The sequence below is a fragment of the Mya arenaria genome, chromosome 9 (assembly GCF_026914265.1).
Source record: "Mya arenaria isolate MELC-2E11 chromosome 9, ASM2691426v1".
NCBI lineage: Eukaryota > Metazoa > Mollusca > Bivalvia > Myida > Myidae > Mya > Mya arenaria.
In genome coordinates, this window is record NC_069130.1 from 65,875,090 (window position 1) to 65,893,214 (window position 18,125).

The window sequence follows — 18,125 nt, forward strand, 5'->3', positions numbered from 1 at the left end:
AAGAAAATTATATTATTTTATTTAAACAAGAGTTGGAAAAGTGCAGGCATGTAGTGAAAAGCAATGAATTGAGTTCTAGAAATGTTGTAAATTCCAGTTACATTAAATATTACGTGCCATTTTACGGTCAGATTTTGTAAAATTCCTGTTCCAAAATTCCGGTTAATTTAAATATTACGTCCACTTTTACGGTCAGATTCCGTCCGTTTAGCACAAGTAAGTTCTATCTTAATTTTACGTACGGAAATTTTTACGCACAGAATTTTATAAAAATTCCTGTTCTGAAATTCCGGTTAATTTAAATATTACGTCCACTTTTACGGTCAGTTTCCATCTGTTTAGCACACGTAAATCGTTCTTTATTTTCCTTTATTCTGGGCGTAATTTCCATGATTCCGTACGTAAAAATTAAAGTTTTACGTATGTTTTACGGTTGGAAAATTTCGTACAGGAGGTCAAGGTTACTATTAATAGAAAAAGGGTTGGTATTAAATAACTTAAGTAGGGGTCTACATATTGTGACCAAAATTGGTATATAGGAAGAGTTTATAGAGACCTTTTTGAGATTGTGTTTTGGACCCCTAGAGTTATGGTCTAGGTCACTGTTGCTAAAAATAGAAATATGCTTAGTACTGAATATCTCAAGTAAAGGTTGACATAGTGTGACCAAACTTGGTATATAGGACAAGTTTATGCAGAGCTTTCATTGATTGCCTTTCGGCCCCATAGAGTCAAAGTCACTGTTACTAAAATTAAATTACTGTTTTAGTTGTGGTTGACATACTGTGACCAAACTTGATATGCAGGATGGAGGACTTCCATGGAATTGTGTTTTGGGCCCATGGTATCAAGGTCACTAAAAATAGAAGAAAGCAGTTGAAACTGAATCTCTTCCGCCAATCATTAAAAACCTGGGTTTGTCACATTGTGATTCTTGTTAACTTTTTAATTTGATTGTTTTATTGCTTTTGACAGGCACATATTACATCGTTATTGCTTCTAAGCCAAAGCAGCGTAATAAGTCGAAGGCGCTGTCTTACAACAGCTCTTGTTGTTAGAATTGTAGGACAATGCTCCATACATTTAGAACCTGGGCGAGAGGTGAGTTATCAACGCATGTTTAGTATAGTATAGCATACACCTAGTCTTATAAAATTACCATATTGCATGAAATGCTATTTCAGGTCCCAGAGGTAACTGCCGGCATCATAGACAATGCGGCCTTCATACAGGAATATATACCATTTGAAGTAAAATAACCATATAGTACACAAAATGCAATGTAGGGTCACTGAGGTAACAGCCAAGGATAGCACTGCCCACAACATTGACAATGCAGCCTACATGCAGGAACACGCAGGTGATGAAGTGTACATGCAAATTACAAGAGATAAGGTTAGTTTACTTAAAATAAAGTATATTTATCCATTTGTACATCATTGGGATTTTGTAACATAGTGGACCCATGCTTGTTATGTGATGTGTCCATTTTGTCTCTTAAAGAAATAACATGTAAGTTAATATTCTAAACAGCAGCGATGACATCTACAATTATATTTAAGCTGCACTCTCACAGATTGAACTCTTTGACATCTTTTTTTTTTCTTGGAACGAGCGAATTTTTGCGAAAATCCATGGAAACCATACATTGATGTTTTATGCATTTTTCTTACACTGTTTGTAACACTGTTTCAGCCATAAAACTAAATTTTTGAACTGAAATATGAAAATCTACGACCAGATTTTTTGTCAGCAATTTTATATTATTGTTTTGCAGATATTTACGCAAAAATTTGCTCTCTCCAAGACAAAAAATAAAGAAGTAACTTCAAGTTGTAAAAATGGTATAAGATCTCTGAGTTCAACATACTTTGGATATTATTTATTACTAATTCATGATAGAAATAAGAATAATAAGTATAAGAATAAAAGTCGGAATTTGATGTATTCATTCTAAAATGCCATCAAGGCTTTTTTAAAAAAGGAACACCCTGTTTTGTGTGGTAGAGATTGTTATTAAACTGATGGAAGGTGTACTTAAGTGTTGGTAAAGACTAGCTGCCAGGTGCTTCATTAGTTGGGGGCACCTTCTGGTGTTTCCTCCGAGGACTACTTTAATGTCACACAGCACAATGTTTGTGAGACAGATTGTTTCTAAACAGTTTGTCTGGGTGGCTGCAGGTGGGGTCTTCCTTTGTTCCATATCAAAACCATGGCTGAGTGCAAGTTGTGACTGAAAATATGATGCAGCATGTGCTGGCAGTCACCAGAAATTGTGTCACCATGGCTGTTTGAGAAATTGTGTCACCATGGCTGTTTGAGAAATTGTGTCACCATGGCTGTTTGAGAAATTGTGACACCATGGCTGTTTGAGAAATTGTGACACCATGGCTGTTTGAGAAATTGTGACACCGTGGCTGTTTGAGAAATTGTGACACCATGGCTGTTTGAGAAATTGTGACACCGTGGCTGTTTGAGAAATTGTGTCACCGTGGCTGTTTGAGAAATTGTGACACCAAGGCTGTTTGAGAAATTGTGACACCATGGCTGTTTGAGAAATTGTGACACCGTGGCTGTTTGAGAAATTGTGACACCATGGCTGTTTGAGAAATTGTGACACCATGGCTGTTTGAGAAATTGTGACACCGTGGCTGTTTGAGAAATTGTGACACCGTGGCTGTTTGAGAAATTGTGACACCATGGCTGTTTGAGAAATTGTGACACCGTGGCTGTTTGAGAAATTGTGACACCGTGGCTGTTTGAGAAATTGTAACACCAAGGCTGTTTGAGAAATTGTGTCACCATGGCTGTTTGAGAAATTGTGTCACCATGGCTGTTTGAGAAATTGTGACACCATGGCTGTTTGAGAAATTGTGTCACCATGGCTGTTTGAGAAATTGTGTCACCATGGCTGTTTGAGAAATTGTGACACCATGGCTGTTTGAGAAATTGTGACACCATGGCTGTTTGAGAAATTGTGACACCATGGCTGTTTGAGAAATTGTGACACCATGGCTGTTTGAGAAATTGTGACACCATGGCTGTTTGAGAAATTGTGTCACCATGGCTGTTTGAGAAATTGTGGCACCATGGCTGTTTGAGAAATTGTGTCACCATGGCTGTTTGAGAAATTGTGGCACCATGGCTGTTTGAGAAATTGTGGCACCATGGCTGTTTGAGAAATTGTGTCACCATGGCTGTTTGAGAAATTGTGTCACCATGGCTGTTTGAGAAATTGTGACACCATGGCTGTTTGAGAAATTGTGACACCATGGCTGTTTGAGAAATTGTGGCACCATGGCTGTTTGAGAAATTGTGACACCATGGCTGTTTGAGAAGTTGTGTCACCATGGCTGTTTGAGAAATTGTGACACCATGGCTGTTTGAGAAATTGTGGCACCATGGCTGTTTGAGAAATTGTGTCACCATGGCTGTTTGAGAAATTGTGTCACCATGGCTGTTTGAGAAATTGTGGCACCATGGCTGTTTGAGAAATTGTGTCACCATGGCTGTTTGAGAAATTGTGTCACCATGGCTGTTTGAGAAATTGTGTCACCATGGCTGTTTGAGAAATTGTGACACCATGGCTGTTTGAGAAATTGTGGCACCATGGATGTTTGAGAAATTGTGGCACCATGGATGTTTGAGAAATTGTGGCACCATGGATGTTTGAGAAATTGTGACAAATTATATGTAAAAAATGAACGCAAATATGTACATGTAAATTTCCTTAGATACATGCCAGTACACCCTTCATAGATTAGCATAATCACCCCCCCCCCCCATTATGTTTTAAACACTGATACTCGAAAAAACACTCATCATCCTTTGTTTTTTGTTCAGTGCAGATATTTTTGGGTAAATATGGTGAACGAGAATTACTGAGCAGTCATGTTTTTCTATTTACTTGCAAAAGATCATAATTTGGGTGCAAATTTATAAACTGTACAAATGGTACAGCACCAACAAGTCAGTTTGTTTTTATATTACTTATATTTAGCACTAATTAGTGCATTTGGAACAATTTAAATCATGAGGGTAATGCATCCTTCCCAAAATTTGCCATGAATTGGATGTGGAAAATGGGTGGCAGTTGGTGGAGTATTGGAACAGGTGGCATTTGGTGAAAAACAATGAAAAACAGAAGAAAACAAGAAAAATTTGATGCATAGCATCAAGTTGGCACAGAAAAATCACATGAAGATAACGAAAAAAAAAGGTTATATTTCAATGATAACATGTTTGGTATGCATTTGTCTGAAGGAAATTGTGGTTGATGATATTCTTGCATTATAGTTGAAGTCCGGAATTATAGAAATCATGGTTTTCCCAAAGCTAATCCTCCAGTACAAACAAAATTATACCAAAAATATATACATGTTACCTCGGCAACAATAGAGTCAATGGTCTAAAACATGGATTTCAATAGCATAAAATTGACCTTTTATTGTACCAGCATGTTATGTGAAATCTGGGCTTTCTATATTGTATTTGTTTTTGTGAACACATTTTACTCTTGAGTAAATAGAACAGGGATAAAAATACTATACATTAAGAGGGAATTATCTGGAATTCATTCTTTTGAATGACATTTTCAAAACAAACAATGAAGCTCAATGTTAATTTTTCAAAACTCGCTTTTTTGCTGCTCGCCAAGGGAGAAGTTTTAGAAACATAAAGGATATTGTAATAGAACCGTGTAACCTTCATCTCTTTGGGGGAAAATTGGTATTTCCTATCAAAATTTTCAAAAATTTATAATCTGGCCCAGATTTCTCGAAACTTCTTATGTGCCTTATAACAGGATTAAGGTGAGCTTACTATTTTTGGTTTTCAATAAATTGCTTAGCATTCACTTCTGTAAGAATTCTGTTATACTTCAAATCTTTATGATAATCACAATAGACCACTTTCCTTTTATCAAAATTCAATTCAAGTATTAAAATTGTATTTTGGCTAATTGAAATAAACTTCTTATTAGCCAGCGAAACAAAAGTAATTTAATCCGTTCAAGATAATCTGCTAACCTTCATAACTTGTGAATGATAAAGATTGTATGAAATTTAAAAATATTTAATATGTAAGAATTAACGACTAAAAGCTGATTGTTTGTTTATTATGTGTATCATAAAGTACTAAAACACATTTTTTATGATTCTCAGTCCAAGAGATCACCCTAGGGACCAATCGCTCGAATAAGATAGCTTGACTGGTCCAAATACCAAGTAACTGTGATTTTTTATGGTCATTTATATCACGAAGAATCAATCCATTTAATTTATCAAATCTGCACAAAAAGATGTATTTTCTCAATATTCTAAGTTCCAAAAATGCTAGTTAAACTGTCAGATCTGAATCCGGAGCTTTCTAATACGAATCCAGCGTGCATGCGCGTGTGTATGTTCTTTCAAAAGGCCGCATTGTTAATAAGACGCGTGTTATGTTTATTTATAATACGATGCTTATGGCTTAATGTGTTACCTTCTTTAAATAAAGTTATTATTATTATTTATAGAAGGTAGCATGAATTTGGTTTAATTAAAGCTGCACTCTCACAGATTTACTGTTTTTACAACTTTTTATTTTTTGTCTTAGAAAGAGCAATTTTTTGCATGAATGTCTTCAAATCAATGATAAAAGATTGCTGACAAAAGATCAGATCCCAGATTTTCATATTTCTGTTAGAAAGTTAATGTTTTATGGCCTAAACTGTTACTAACGGTTAAGGAAAACTGCATAAAACATCAATTTTTTAACTTTAATACAAAAACCTGCGATCTATTTTTTGTTAGCAGTCTTATATAAATGGTTTCCATGCATTTTTGCAAAAAATGGCTCAAGAATAAAAAAGTTGTCAAAACGTTCAATCTGTGAGAGTGCAGCTTTAAAGGTGATAGCAACATGGTGAAGAGTAGTAGTACATATAGTTAATTAAAGTATGTGACATAATACGTAAATTAACGTTATATTTAAGATATAATTAAGATTTAATTAAATGGATATGTGTCTACATACTGTATATTTAGTAATGCAGGACATATTTGATTGTCATTTGAATATGGAAGTGGTTGACAGTCGACCTGGTACAAATGTACAAAATGGTCATGTTAGTTACAAAAGCGTGTATTCCTTGGGTTGTAAAGCTGTCATATTTATACAACAAAGTAGTACTTAAGAGAGATGATTTTCGATGTGAAGGGAGAAGGGCTATAGAAGGCAAGGAAAGCGGCCTTGGGTCCTTAATGGACGGCAGTTAGGATGAGGGATTACCTTAAATGTCATGCTGTATTTAGAACTTATTATTATTATCCCCCGCCTATGAAATAGGGAGGGGGATATTGAAATGGCGTTGTCCGTCCGTCCGTCCGTCTGTCCGTCCTTCCTTCCGTCCGTCCGTCACCTGCGTTTTCTCAGTAACTAGCCGGTAGAATTTCATGAAACTTAAAATAAATATGAACCACTATACTGGAATGATGCCCGTCCAAAAAAAATTTGATTGGTCAATTGTCCTTGGAGTTATTGCCCTTGATTTTTTGAAAAATGCACATTCACAGCCATTTCTCAGTCACTTGCTGGCAGAATTTCATGAAACTTAAAATAAATATGAATTACTATACTGGGATGATGCCTGTACATTTTTTTGGATTGGTCAATTGTACTTGGAGTTATTGCCCTTGATTTTTTGAAAAACTCTCATTTACAGCCATTTCTCAGTAACTTGTTGGTAGAAATTCTTGAAACTTGAAATAAATATGAACCAACATACTGCGATGATATATGTTTATTTATATTTTGGATTGTGTAATTTCTATATGAGTTATTTGCCCTTGATTTATTAAAAGATCCATGTTTGCAGCCTTTTCTATGCAACTAGCTGGTAGAATTTCATGACACTTGGAATAAATAAGAACCAACATACTGTGATGATGCCTGTCTATTTTTCTTTTGGATTGGTCAATTTTCCTTAGAGTTACTGCCCTTGATTTATTAAAAAATCATTGTTTGCAGCTGTTTCTCAGTAACTAGCTGCTAGAATTTAATGAAACTTGAATGTTATATGAACCAACATCCTGCAATGAACTTCTTCGGTGAATTTCTACGGCTACATTTTTATCTCAACTATTGAGTACTATTTTGCAATGATTGATGTTTCCGAGTAAGCAGTTTCAGAAAAGACAGTTTTATTTAATCATCCCTCTGATTTATTTCGTTAAATTTTTTTATCATAAAGTTGTCCCGGTCGATATTTTATAATTTGGCTCGGAAAGAGATAAACCAATGTGCTTATCTTATTCTTTCTGAGATTTTTTTTAACCTTCAAGCACAAACAAGCCATCGTTGGCGGGGGATATCTTTTCACTGAAAATGCTTGTTATACTTAGAAAGAACGTTTTAACAATAAAGAACTAACATTCGAACGGTTGTTGTTTATTAGCTTAAAGACTTCCAATAATTAAAGTGAACAGTAGCATTACGTGACAAGTAGAAGTGAAAGAAATTCCCATAATCAGTGTTACCAGTTAATGTTAAAAAGTAGCATTATTATATGCAATGATGATGAGACAGCAGCATAAACAGTAACTTGATGCTCTTCTTATTCCATGATGTTTATGATCATAATTAATGATAAATTCTGCTGTGTTCCATCTTGAACTTTTGAGATTTTGTAAGTCTTTTTCACCAAATGCAACCCCAAAAATTGACTAGGTTCAATCATATATATATATATATATATATATATCAAAAAATAATTAAGTCCAATTGTTGTTCTACATGAAAAAAAAAATGTGTTCACTTTTAGCTCGACTATCCGAAGAATATGAAGAGCTATACTACTCACCCTGGCATCGGTATGGTGCCGGCATTGGCGTTGGCGTCACACCTTGGTTAAGGTTTTGCATCCAAGTACACATAGGTTAATTTCTCAGCAACTACTTGAGGTATTGCATTGAGACTTTATACAATGGTATTCAACCACCCAACGTAATTAAAAATCAGTTTTTTAAAAATAGTCCATTTACTTCAGGGTATGGGGATCAGCGGGCCTTAAGACTTATGTATGAAGGTCTGCCAGGCAATTATAGATTACTTCAATATTTTGACAGAATTATCCCAGGATCTATATGTACACAATGTACCTTTATTTAAGTTTTGCTAATTTTAATTGATTTTTTTTTTTCAGAAACTTGCACAAAGTAAAACGCTTCAACTGACACCTGAGCATTGGCATAATTATGATTTACCTATGAAGTTCAACCAGGTAATTCAACAATGTGACAATACACCAAGTACTGGAATGAAGCAGTAAAATATAAGGTTAATTGTCAATTGTATCCCTTTTTGTTTCAGAAGGGAAGCTTAGATCTGAATTATCAAGTTAGATAACTCTTCTGACTCTTCTTTTTATAAGACACGGGCATCTTAGGAAAATCTTTCCATGTCATAAATTGAACATTTTTTGTCAAATCTTGATGAAACTTGGTCAGAGTATTTGTCTGCATAATATCTTGAAAGTTCTTTATTATGGGTCATCCCCAGTTAAAATCTAGGTCACAAGGTAAAATCTCAGGAGAAAGAAGTCCATGGTCACAAAAGTTCATTAATTTTTGTCAAATCTTTAAGAAACTTTGTCAGAATATTTGTCTACAAGTTGTCTTATACATTTGTGAATATGGGCCATCTTAGATAAAAAGTCACTAGGTCAAATCTAAGGAATTATTTTCCCAGATGTCATAAATAAAATGAAATCTTAGATGATAAAGCGTGTCATCTAGGGTAAAAAACTAGGTCTTTGGGACAGATCGTATTGGAAAAGCTGATGTATTTATACAATGTTGATTTTTTAACAAATGGAATAGGATCTGTTGATCAGGTTATTTGTATGAACGATATTTCCGATAAGTATAAATATGGGTCTTTTTGGCTAGAAATACTAGGAACGTACTACCTCAAATCCATCGGTTTGCAAAATTGCATTGTCAAAGAAAAAATCTGGCTTTAATGCGGCTTTGCTGCATTGGTGTCTTGTTATGATATAAAACATTTATTTGAAATAAGCAGTTAACTCATAAGAATTGTAAGAGATAAACATGATAACTCCTTGATTTTGAAAAAAACAAACATTCATAAAGATGTTTAATCCTTAATGTGTTATAACATGAATTGACTTCATGAACATTTTACAACAAGTTATGATGTCATCTTACCAGACATGATGTCACTATTTAAAATAAAGCAGTATTTTTTGAAAGTGTTTACATGAAGATTCACACTGGATATAATCTGAAAATGTGTCCTACTTTTACAATGCAACCCACATCTTCAACCAATGAAATGACAGACAGGCAATTATGAAGAATGTCAACTTTCCTGGTTGTTTAATGGACTGCCTACTGCCATATATATATATATCTGATATGGCTCAAGATCACAGTTATCTGCTCCCAGTCGACCAAAATTTTGATGTAAATACAGAAAAAGTGTTTGTGTTCAAGTATCAATATTTTATTAAAGTTAAAAGAAATAGAAGAATTAAACAGGTGACCTTTTTGCATAGAGCTTAACATAATTTGCCACTGTTCGGCAAAAAATGATAGGTTCCAGTGTAGATATTGGAAAAATCGTTGCCTGCGAAACACTGTTAATTGGTTTGTTGTAGCACGGCCCTAAAAAGTTTATAGGTGCGTGGTTGTAGCCTTGTTCCATCTTGACCTCAGGGTCATGTATTACTACTCAATTTTGTGAGACACCAAATTGGTCAACCCTATGTTTTCTTGTGATTAAATTTTGTGTCTTGGATAGTTCTACAGCAGCCAGTTAACTTGTTTTTCAATTTGGACTATTTTAAAGCGAAAAGCCAGGTTTCTGTCTATATTAATGTAGTAAAAATAACTGTGGTCTTACACACTTGTCAGATTTTACATAGGCAATGTGTCATCTAATAAGGTTTTATTCTCAGTCAGATGACCTGTAGAAAAATCTGAATGCCCATTCTTAATCATGAAGTTTTTATTTCATCAATGTAATATCTTTTTTTATTTTAATTACTCTAGGTACTTATAGGCAATGCGATGTATTGAGTAAAATAGCATTTTGCTTTGGGGTTTTCTGCTCATGAATAATGGTTACATTGGATCTGGAGGAGATTTCTTTAATGGCCACTTTAGCTTATATAAGGGTAAACATAGTCTGACATAATTATTAGATAGAAATTTAAAGATTTTTGCTATTTGTTCCTGTAGCTTAAAGCTGCACTCTAACAGATTGAACGTTTTTACATCTATTTTTTATTTTTTATGTAGCATGACCCAATTTGTTTGAAAATGCATGTATACCAGTCATTAAGACTAGTGACAAAAAAAGGTGAAAGATACACTTAGGTGTTTATTCACAATGGAATGCTGCATATAAGGACATAGAGTATAGGTTGTTGTGTCCGGGCTGTAACTTTCTCTTGTATGGAAAGATTTTAAAATGACTTGCCACATGTGTTTGACATACCAAGATGATGTGTCGCGTGCAGGACCCATGTCCCTACCTCTAAGGTGAAAGAAACACTTAGGTGTTTATTCACAATGGAATGCTGAATATAAGGAAATAAGAGTGTAGATTGTCAAGTATGGATGGTACTTTTTATGTTCAGTGGCAATTTGAAATAACTTGCCATATGTATTTGACACATAAAGGCAAGATCAACTTGCTGACCTTGTTCATAGGTCAATGTCACATTCGGGGGCAGTTCTTGTTCTCTTATTTTTTTTACGGTACTTGGAATTTAGCTATAATGAAAACTTATCAAATGTCTAAATGTATAACCTGGTAAATAAAGCTTTTATTATTATTGTTATGTTTTTAGCTCACCTGAGCAGGAAGTGCTCAAGGTGAGCTATTGTGATCGCCCTGTGTCCGTCGTCCGTTGTCAACAATTTGACTGTTAACACTCTAGAGGTCACAATATGGGCACTATCTTAATGAAACTTGGTCAGAATGTTACCCTCAATAAAATCTTGGATGAGTTCGATATTGGGTCATCTGGGGTTGAAAACCAGGTCAAATTAAAGGAAAAGATTGTTATCACTATAGAGGTCACATTTATGAATGTATCTTCAGGAAACTTAGTCAGAATGTTAATATTAATATTAGTACTCTCTAGGTCAAGTTTGATTCTGGGTCATGTGCGGTCAAAAACTAGGTAACCAGGTCAAATTGAAGGAAAATCTTGTTAACACTCTAGCGGTCTCATTCATGACTGTATCTTCATGAAAGTTGGTCAGAATGTTTACTTTAATTATTTCTAAGTCAAGTTTAAATCTGGGTCATGTGCGGTCAAAATCTAGGTCATTGGGTCAAATCATAGGAAAAGTTTGTTAGCACTCTAGAGGTCACATTTATGACTGTAAGTCCATGAAACTTAGTCAGAATGTTTATATTGATTAGCTCTAGGCCAAGTTTGAATCTGGGTCATGTGCGGTCAAAAACTAGGTCACCAAATAGGAAAAGTATTTTTACACTCTAGAGGCCACATTTAAGACCATATGTTCATGGAACTTGATCAGAGTGTTATTGTTGATGATCTTTATTGGATCAGGTGAGCGATTCAGGGCCTTCAGGGCCCTCTTGTTTATATATCAGGATTGTTAGGACTCACGTTTAATTGTTCAACTTATGGAATAATTTGTCTTAGCTCCTTGCAAAACATTGTGAAATTAAAAATGTGCAGTGCACTAATACAATTACCGGTATTTCTTGTGTTTAAAATAGCTGATAAGAGATTTTGTTACAGTTCCTAATTTAGCATTTAAGACCTCTGCTCAGCGATTACACTTCATTTCTATAGTACTCTTTTTCAAAATGGTTAATACTTATGTCATTTGAAATATGTAAGAAATGGGTATGCTTTTATCACTTGAAACCTTTTTTTCAGAAGAATTGAATGCATGTAATGAAGTTTTTGGTTCAAAATATTTATCTTTTATACATTTCTTTCTCAGGTAACATGTGCACAAGTTGCAGGATGCAACAAGATCAGCTGTTCCCATACTGATGGCTATGAAGAACCAGTTCCCCACTGATGGAGATATATTATGAAAATGTTTTTGGTGTTGGCCAGATTTAGGTAAAAATCTTCATTATTTCTATTTATTTCTTGGTAGTTATTTGTTCATTTGTTTTTATTCATGGATAGGTTTTATTGAAGAATGTCGTGGGAAGCTGAAATTTTTCAGTGACGAACATGGATTCCCGTCCCCCCTAGGACATGTACTGTAAAGCATGTTTTGCTGATAGTCCATTTGGTGATTTCTGTATGTTACACCAGCCAACAGGCCGCCCTCAGACATGTACTGTAAAGCATGTTTTGCTGATAGTCCATTTGGTGATTTCTGTTACACCAGCCAACAGGCCCCCCTCAGACATGTGCTGTAAAGCATGTTTTGCTGATAGTCCATTTGGTGATTTCTGTATGTTACACCAGCCAACAGGCCCCCCTCGGACATGTGCTGTAAAGCATGTTTTGCTGATAGTCCATTTGGTGATTTCTGTATGTTACACCAGCCAACAGGCCCCCCTCGGACATGTGCTGTAAAGCATGTTTTGCTGATATCCCTTTTGGTGATTTCTGTATGTTACACCAGCCAACAGGCCCCCCTCGGACATGTGCTGTAAAGCATGTTTTGCTGATAGTCCATTTGGTGATTTCTGTATGTTACACCAGACAACAGGCCCCCCTCAGACATGTGCTGTAAAGCATGTTTTGCTGATAGTCCATTTGGTGATTTCTGTATGTTACACCAGCCAACAGGCTTCATATTTAATTTTATGCATATCAGACCATCATCTGCCATAAATGTGATGAAGTTAAAGGCCAGTTCTTGTTTTCCTGAGCTACTTTGATGAGGTTTGATAAAGTTAAGTCTGCTGTGCTACTGAGTAACACTTTGAATTGGGGCCTAAATCATCAATTTTGAGCTTGACCTTTTCTTAAGCAATCTCCAATCTTCCAATTTCTTTTCTTTAAAATAGTTGCCCATGTCAAGTTTAGATGGGTATTTAACAGCTTTCTGATACTTTTTGTGACTTTTAGATCTTTATGCGGCTATTGTCAAGTACCTAGATGCTCTTAATGTGCACTCAAAGTGACAAAAGTGGCCGAGTATTCGTTGTATCTTTTTTGTGAACTGAAATTTCTAGTGAATAATCTGTTTTAGTGGTTTTGACGCCACAAAACCAGCACAGCTCCATGACAGCTCCATACAGGTTAAGGAATTGTTGACAGTATAGCTGTATTGGATGCCGCACAATTTTTGTGTGGAAGAGTCATCTTATACACTCATAACTGACTGTGTGACAAGGCATATTCTCAGTATAGCTTTATGTAAGTGCATGGTCATTCTCTGTCATTTTCAGATACACTGTGTTGTGTTTGGCCAGAAATGCAGAGTGGTAACACCAGTCACCTAAGCCAATATTGCCCTCACAGACAAGAGTGTGAAGTAACAGCCCCTGCAGTTTACAGCAAAGCCCTCAACTGTAGCCCTACAAACTTCAGGTAAGCGATTAAAACCTGGACTACAAGCCATCTATGCAAGTCCATACTTTTTTCAGGCATCAAAATTCAAGTTTTGATACAAGACTTAACCTTTTCTTCTTTAGAATAACTAAGTGCAGATGGTTTATAAGTTACATAATTACATGTTACATACATAAATACATACTTCTTATGAAGGATAAGAAGTTTCTCAATTTGGTTATAAATGCAGTTATATAATCCCAGATTTACACCCTCCTCTTGCAGATACTGCCGATGGCATAGATGCAGTGAACTTTGCCAGATTTGCAGCTATGTTGAATTGACATCTCCAGCTGAACTAGAGCCAGGATTGATATCAGACTGCTTGACAGCACGGTGAGGCTCTGCATATTTATTTCCAGGCTAGCTTACATGGCCAGAAGTCAAGCGTTTTGGCTTTCCTTTTGCAATTTTTACAAAAAGTACCAAGAATTGTTGTTCAATAAGGTAAAGAAATATTTTTAATGCTTTAAAAACAGATAATATATTAGATAAAAACAGATAATATATTAAGATAAAAACAGATAATATATTAAGATTCTCATTGATTTTAATTAGCCTTGCCGACCTTTCATTCTTTCACTGGGGTAAGGTCAGATTAAATGTGTAAGAGTTGTAAGAGATGAGAAAGTAAATCGTCAAACATTGGTTTCTGTTCAATAACTTTAGTTAGCATTGACAGATATTGATGAAACTTGGTGTGTAGGTAGCTTATGTGAAGAGCTAGCTTGGGATTGCTTTTGAGTGGGGAGGGGCTAAGGTCAAGGTCACTGTTACTTAAAATAGAAAAATGGTTTCTGCCCAATAACTTTAGTTAGCATTGACCGATATTGATGAAACTTGGTGTGTAAGTTGCTTATGTGAAGAGCTAGCTTGGGATTGCTTTTGAGTGGGGAGGGGCTAAGGTCAAGGTCACTGTTACTTAAAATAGAAAAATGGTCAAGGTCACTGTTACTTAAAATAGAAAAATGGTTTCTGCCCAATAACTTTAGTTAGCATTGACAGATATTGATGAAACTTGGTGTGTATGTAGCTCATGGGAAGAGCAAGCTTGGGATTGCTTTTGAGGGGGGTGGGGCTAAGGTCAAGGTCGCCTGTTACTAAAAATAGAAAAATGGTTTCTGCCCAATAACATAAGTTAGCATTGATATATATTGATGAAACTTAGTGTGTAGGTAGCTTATGTGAAGAGCTAGCTTGGGATTGCTTTTGAGTGGGGAGGGGCTATGGTCAAGGTCACTATTACTAAAAATAGAAAAATGGTTTCCGCCAACAGTAATTTTCAGTTACGTCTCTTTTTGATAAAAGTAAAGATAAAGTCATACAACAAATTAATTGGCTATAATTTCTGATTGCCCAAATCAAAAACCTGGTTTCGTCGCATTGCGGCGCTTCTAGTATATCAATAATATAATTATGCTAAAAATAAACTTCATAATTGGCTAAAACTTTTTCAATTTTTTTATCATTATTCAAATATGGAAGTGCATGACTTTTATTGAAAATTCAAAGTTTTTCTATTATATGTTAGCATGCTAGAATTATTTAAATGGAGTGAAGGCACTAAATCGGGGATAAGGAACAAGTATAACACATAGGCAGTGTAATGAATTTCATAATTCCATGTAAATCTATTAATCATATCTGGAGAAACATCAAATTTAATCTGAACTCCATTTCCAAGAAAATGTAGCTGTCCGAGAGCCTAATTTCCACCAGTGAGTATCACTGTCTCTGAATTGCTGTTGTGGTAAAAAAAAATTTGATAACAAATGGAAACAAGAGTATTCTTTCCAAGATACACAGTTAAGACATAGGAAAAGTACTAGTTTTTATGTATAAAGAAGTTAAGGTTTGCATAAAGGTGTCAGCAAAATGGTTCCGGGTGTCCAGTACCCCTTCAAGTATTTCTTTAAACAATGTTTCTCCTCACTTGGGTAGCATTTAATGATGTGTACATTGTATTCTTATATGTGTTTCTAAGTTTACACATGATTCATATCATACCTGGAGACATTTATGTAATTATACCCCCCAAAACAAAGTTTGGGGGGGTATACTGGAATCAGGTTGTCCGTCCGTCTGTCCGTCCGTTTTTTTTTTGTCCGGGATTCATCTTTGTCGTTATTGAACAAATCTTTTTCAAACTTTCAGATATTAATGGCCATGATGTAAACTTGCGCCTCTGTGAAATTGGTACGGGTCACATGACCCTGACCAGAGTTATCTCCCCTTGATGTGTTAAAGTAGGCAAAATAAGCCCTGTCCGGGATTCATCTTTGTTATTATTCAACAAATCTTTTTCAAACTTTCAGAAATTAATGGCCATGATGTAAACTTGCGCCTCTGTGAAATTGGTACAGGTCACATGACCCTGACTGGAGTTATCTCCCCTTGATGTGTTAAAGTTGGCAAAATAAGCCCTGTCCGGGATTCATCTTTGTTATTATTCAACAAATCTTTATCAAACTTTCAGAAATTAATGGCCATGTTGTAAACTTTCGCCTCTGTGAATTTGGTACAGGTCACATGACCCTGACTGGAGTTATCTCCCCTTGATGTGTTAAAGTAGGCAAAATAAGCCCTGTCCGGGATTCATCTTTGTTATTATTCAACAAATCTTTATCAAACTTTCAGAAATTAATGGCCATGTTGTAAACTTTCGCCTCTGTGAATTTGGTACAGGTCACATGACCCTGACTGGAGTTATCTCCCCTTGTAGGCAAAATTAGCTTTGTCCGGCCTAACTCCAGGGCAAACAACCTAGACATGGAGGGGTGGGGGGTATTCGTTAGCCTATGGCTTACAGTTCTAGTTTTGATTGATATTTTGCAGGACCTCTTTCTTGGGTGGATGGATTCAGAGATGACCTACAGATGCAGCCATGACTGTTGCACATGAATGTTAGAGATGGTGACTGTAAAAAAATGATGATAGCAGAAAAATGAAACTATCTTAATATGGTTTTCTGGAATTAAATTAGCAGACAAAGTATTCATATTTTTGTGGAAAAATAATGTCATAGCTGAAATATGTTTTGCAAATTCAAAATGGTAATGTTTTTCTCATATTTTATGCTGGCATCACAAATATTATCATTGGCTCTGTATACGGTAATCTCTCACTTCAAAACATAACTAATTGGACTATTTGAAGATTAAATCTTCATTATTTTTATTTAATATAAAATGCTATGCTGGTTTTACTGTCTTAAATAATGTTACTTATTATGTTTGAATAGCCTAAAATAAAGTTTACAAATTTTGTGTCGTCCCGTTGTGTGTTCTGTAAAAGAAATGTTTCAAGTCTCTAAAGTCAGTTTCTTATATTGCTGCAAAAAGTAGAACTAGAAATGCCAATGTGCTGTCTCATTAGAAGTCAGGTGATAAACGCCGCAGTAGTAGAAGTAGAGCCAATCTATTTCATAGAAGTTCAAAGGTAAAATGAGTGCTGATTGCTGTCACAGAAATAGTAGTGGTGATCAGTGTTGCAGTAGTTAAATGAAAATCATTGTTATTGTAGTTTAAGTGGTGATCATTTTCACAGGAAAGGAAGTGGTGATCAGTGCTGCAATAGTAGAAGTAGTAGTGCCAATTTCATGGTGCTTAAAGGGGTAGTGCTGATCGCTTCCTCAGCTCAATGTTGCAGTAGAAGTGCAAATTGTTTTCATATTTTAAGTGGTAGTGCTGATCACTGTCACAGTAGTAGAAGTGGTGACCCTGCAATAGCAGAGGAAGTAGTGCCAGTGTCATAGTAGTTAAAGGAGTAGTGGTGATCTAGAAGTTGTTATCAATGCAGCAGTAGTAGTAGTAAAGTCAATCAGTCTTGTTGTAGTTAAAAAGGTAGTGCTGATCATTGTCACAGTAGTAGAACTGGTGATCTAGAAGTTGTTATCAGTGCAGTAGTAGTAGTAAAGCCAATCATTGTTTTGTAGTTAAAAAGGTAGTGCTGATCACTGTCACAGTAGTAGAACTGGTGATCTAAAGTTGTTATTAGTGCAGTAGTAGTAGTAAAGCCAATCATTGTTGTTGTAGTTAAAAAGGTAGTGCTGATCACTGTCACAGTAGAAGAACTGGTGATCTAAAGTTGTTATTAGTGCAGTAGTAGTAGTAAAGCCAATCATTGTTGTTGTAGTTAAAAAGGTAGTGCTGATCACTGTCACAGTAGTAGAACTGGTAGTCTAAAGTTGTTATTAGTGCAGTAGTAGTAGTATAGCCAATCATTGTTGTTGTAGTTAAAAAGGTAGTGCTGATCACTGTCACAGTAGTAAACCAGCTATCTAGAAGTTGTTATCAGTGCAGTAGTAATAGTTAAGCCAATCATTGTTGTTGTAGTTAAAAAGGTAGTGCTGATCACTGTCACAGTAGTAGAACTGGTGATCTAGAAGTTGTTATCAGTGCAGTAGTAGTAGTATAGCCAATCATTGTTGTTGTAGTTAAAAAGGTAGTGCTGATCACTGTCACAGTAGTAGAACTGGTGATCTAGAAGTTGTTATCAGTGCAGTAGTAGTAGTATAGCCAATCATTGTTGTTGTAGTTAAAAAGGTAGTGCTGATCAC

At 35.4% G+C, this 18,125-nt stretch overlaps 1 long non-coding RNA gene across 1 annotated transcript; it reads left to right on the forward strand.

The window, feature by feature from the left end:
• The first annotated feature begins 884 nt into the window (after positions 1–884).
• Positions 885–17,379, forward strand: LOC128245691 (uncharacterized). Its single transcript, XR_008263218.1, has 6 exons — positions 885–1,395; positions 8,183–8,260; positions 11,991–12,115; positions 13,405–13,546; positions 13,793–13,903; positions 16,403–17,379. It is a non-coding gene; the product is annotated as an uncharacterized LOC128245691 (long non-coding RNA).
• Positions 17,380–18,125: the final 746 nt, after the last annotated feature.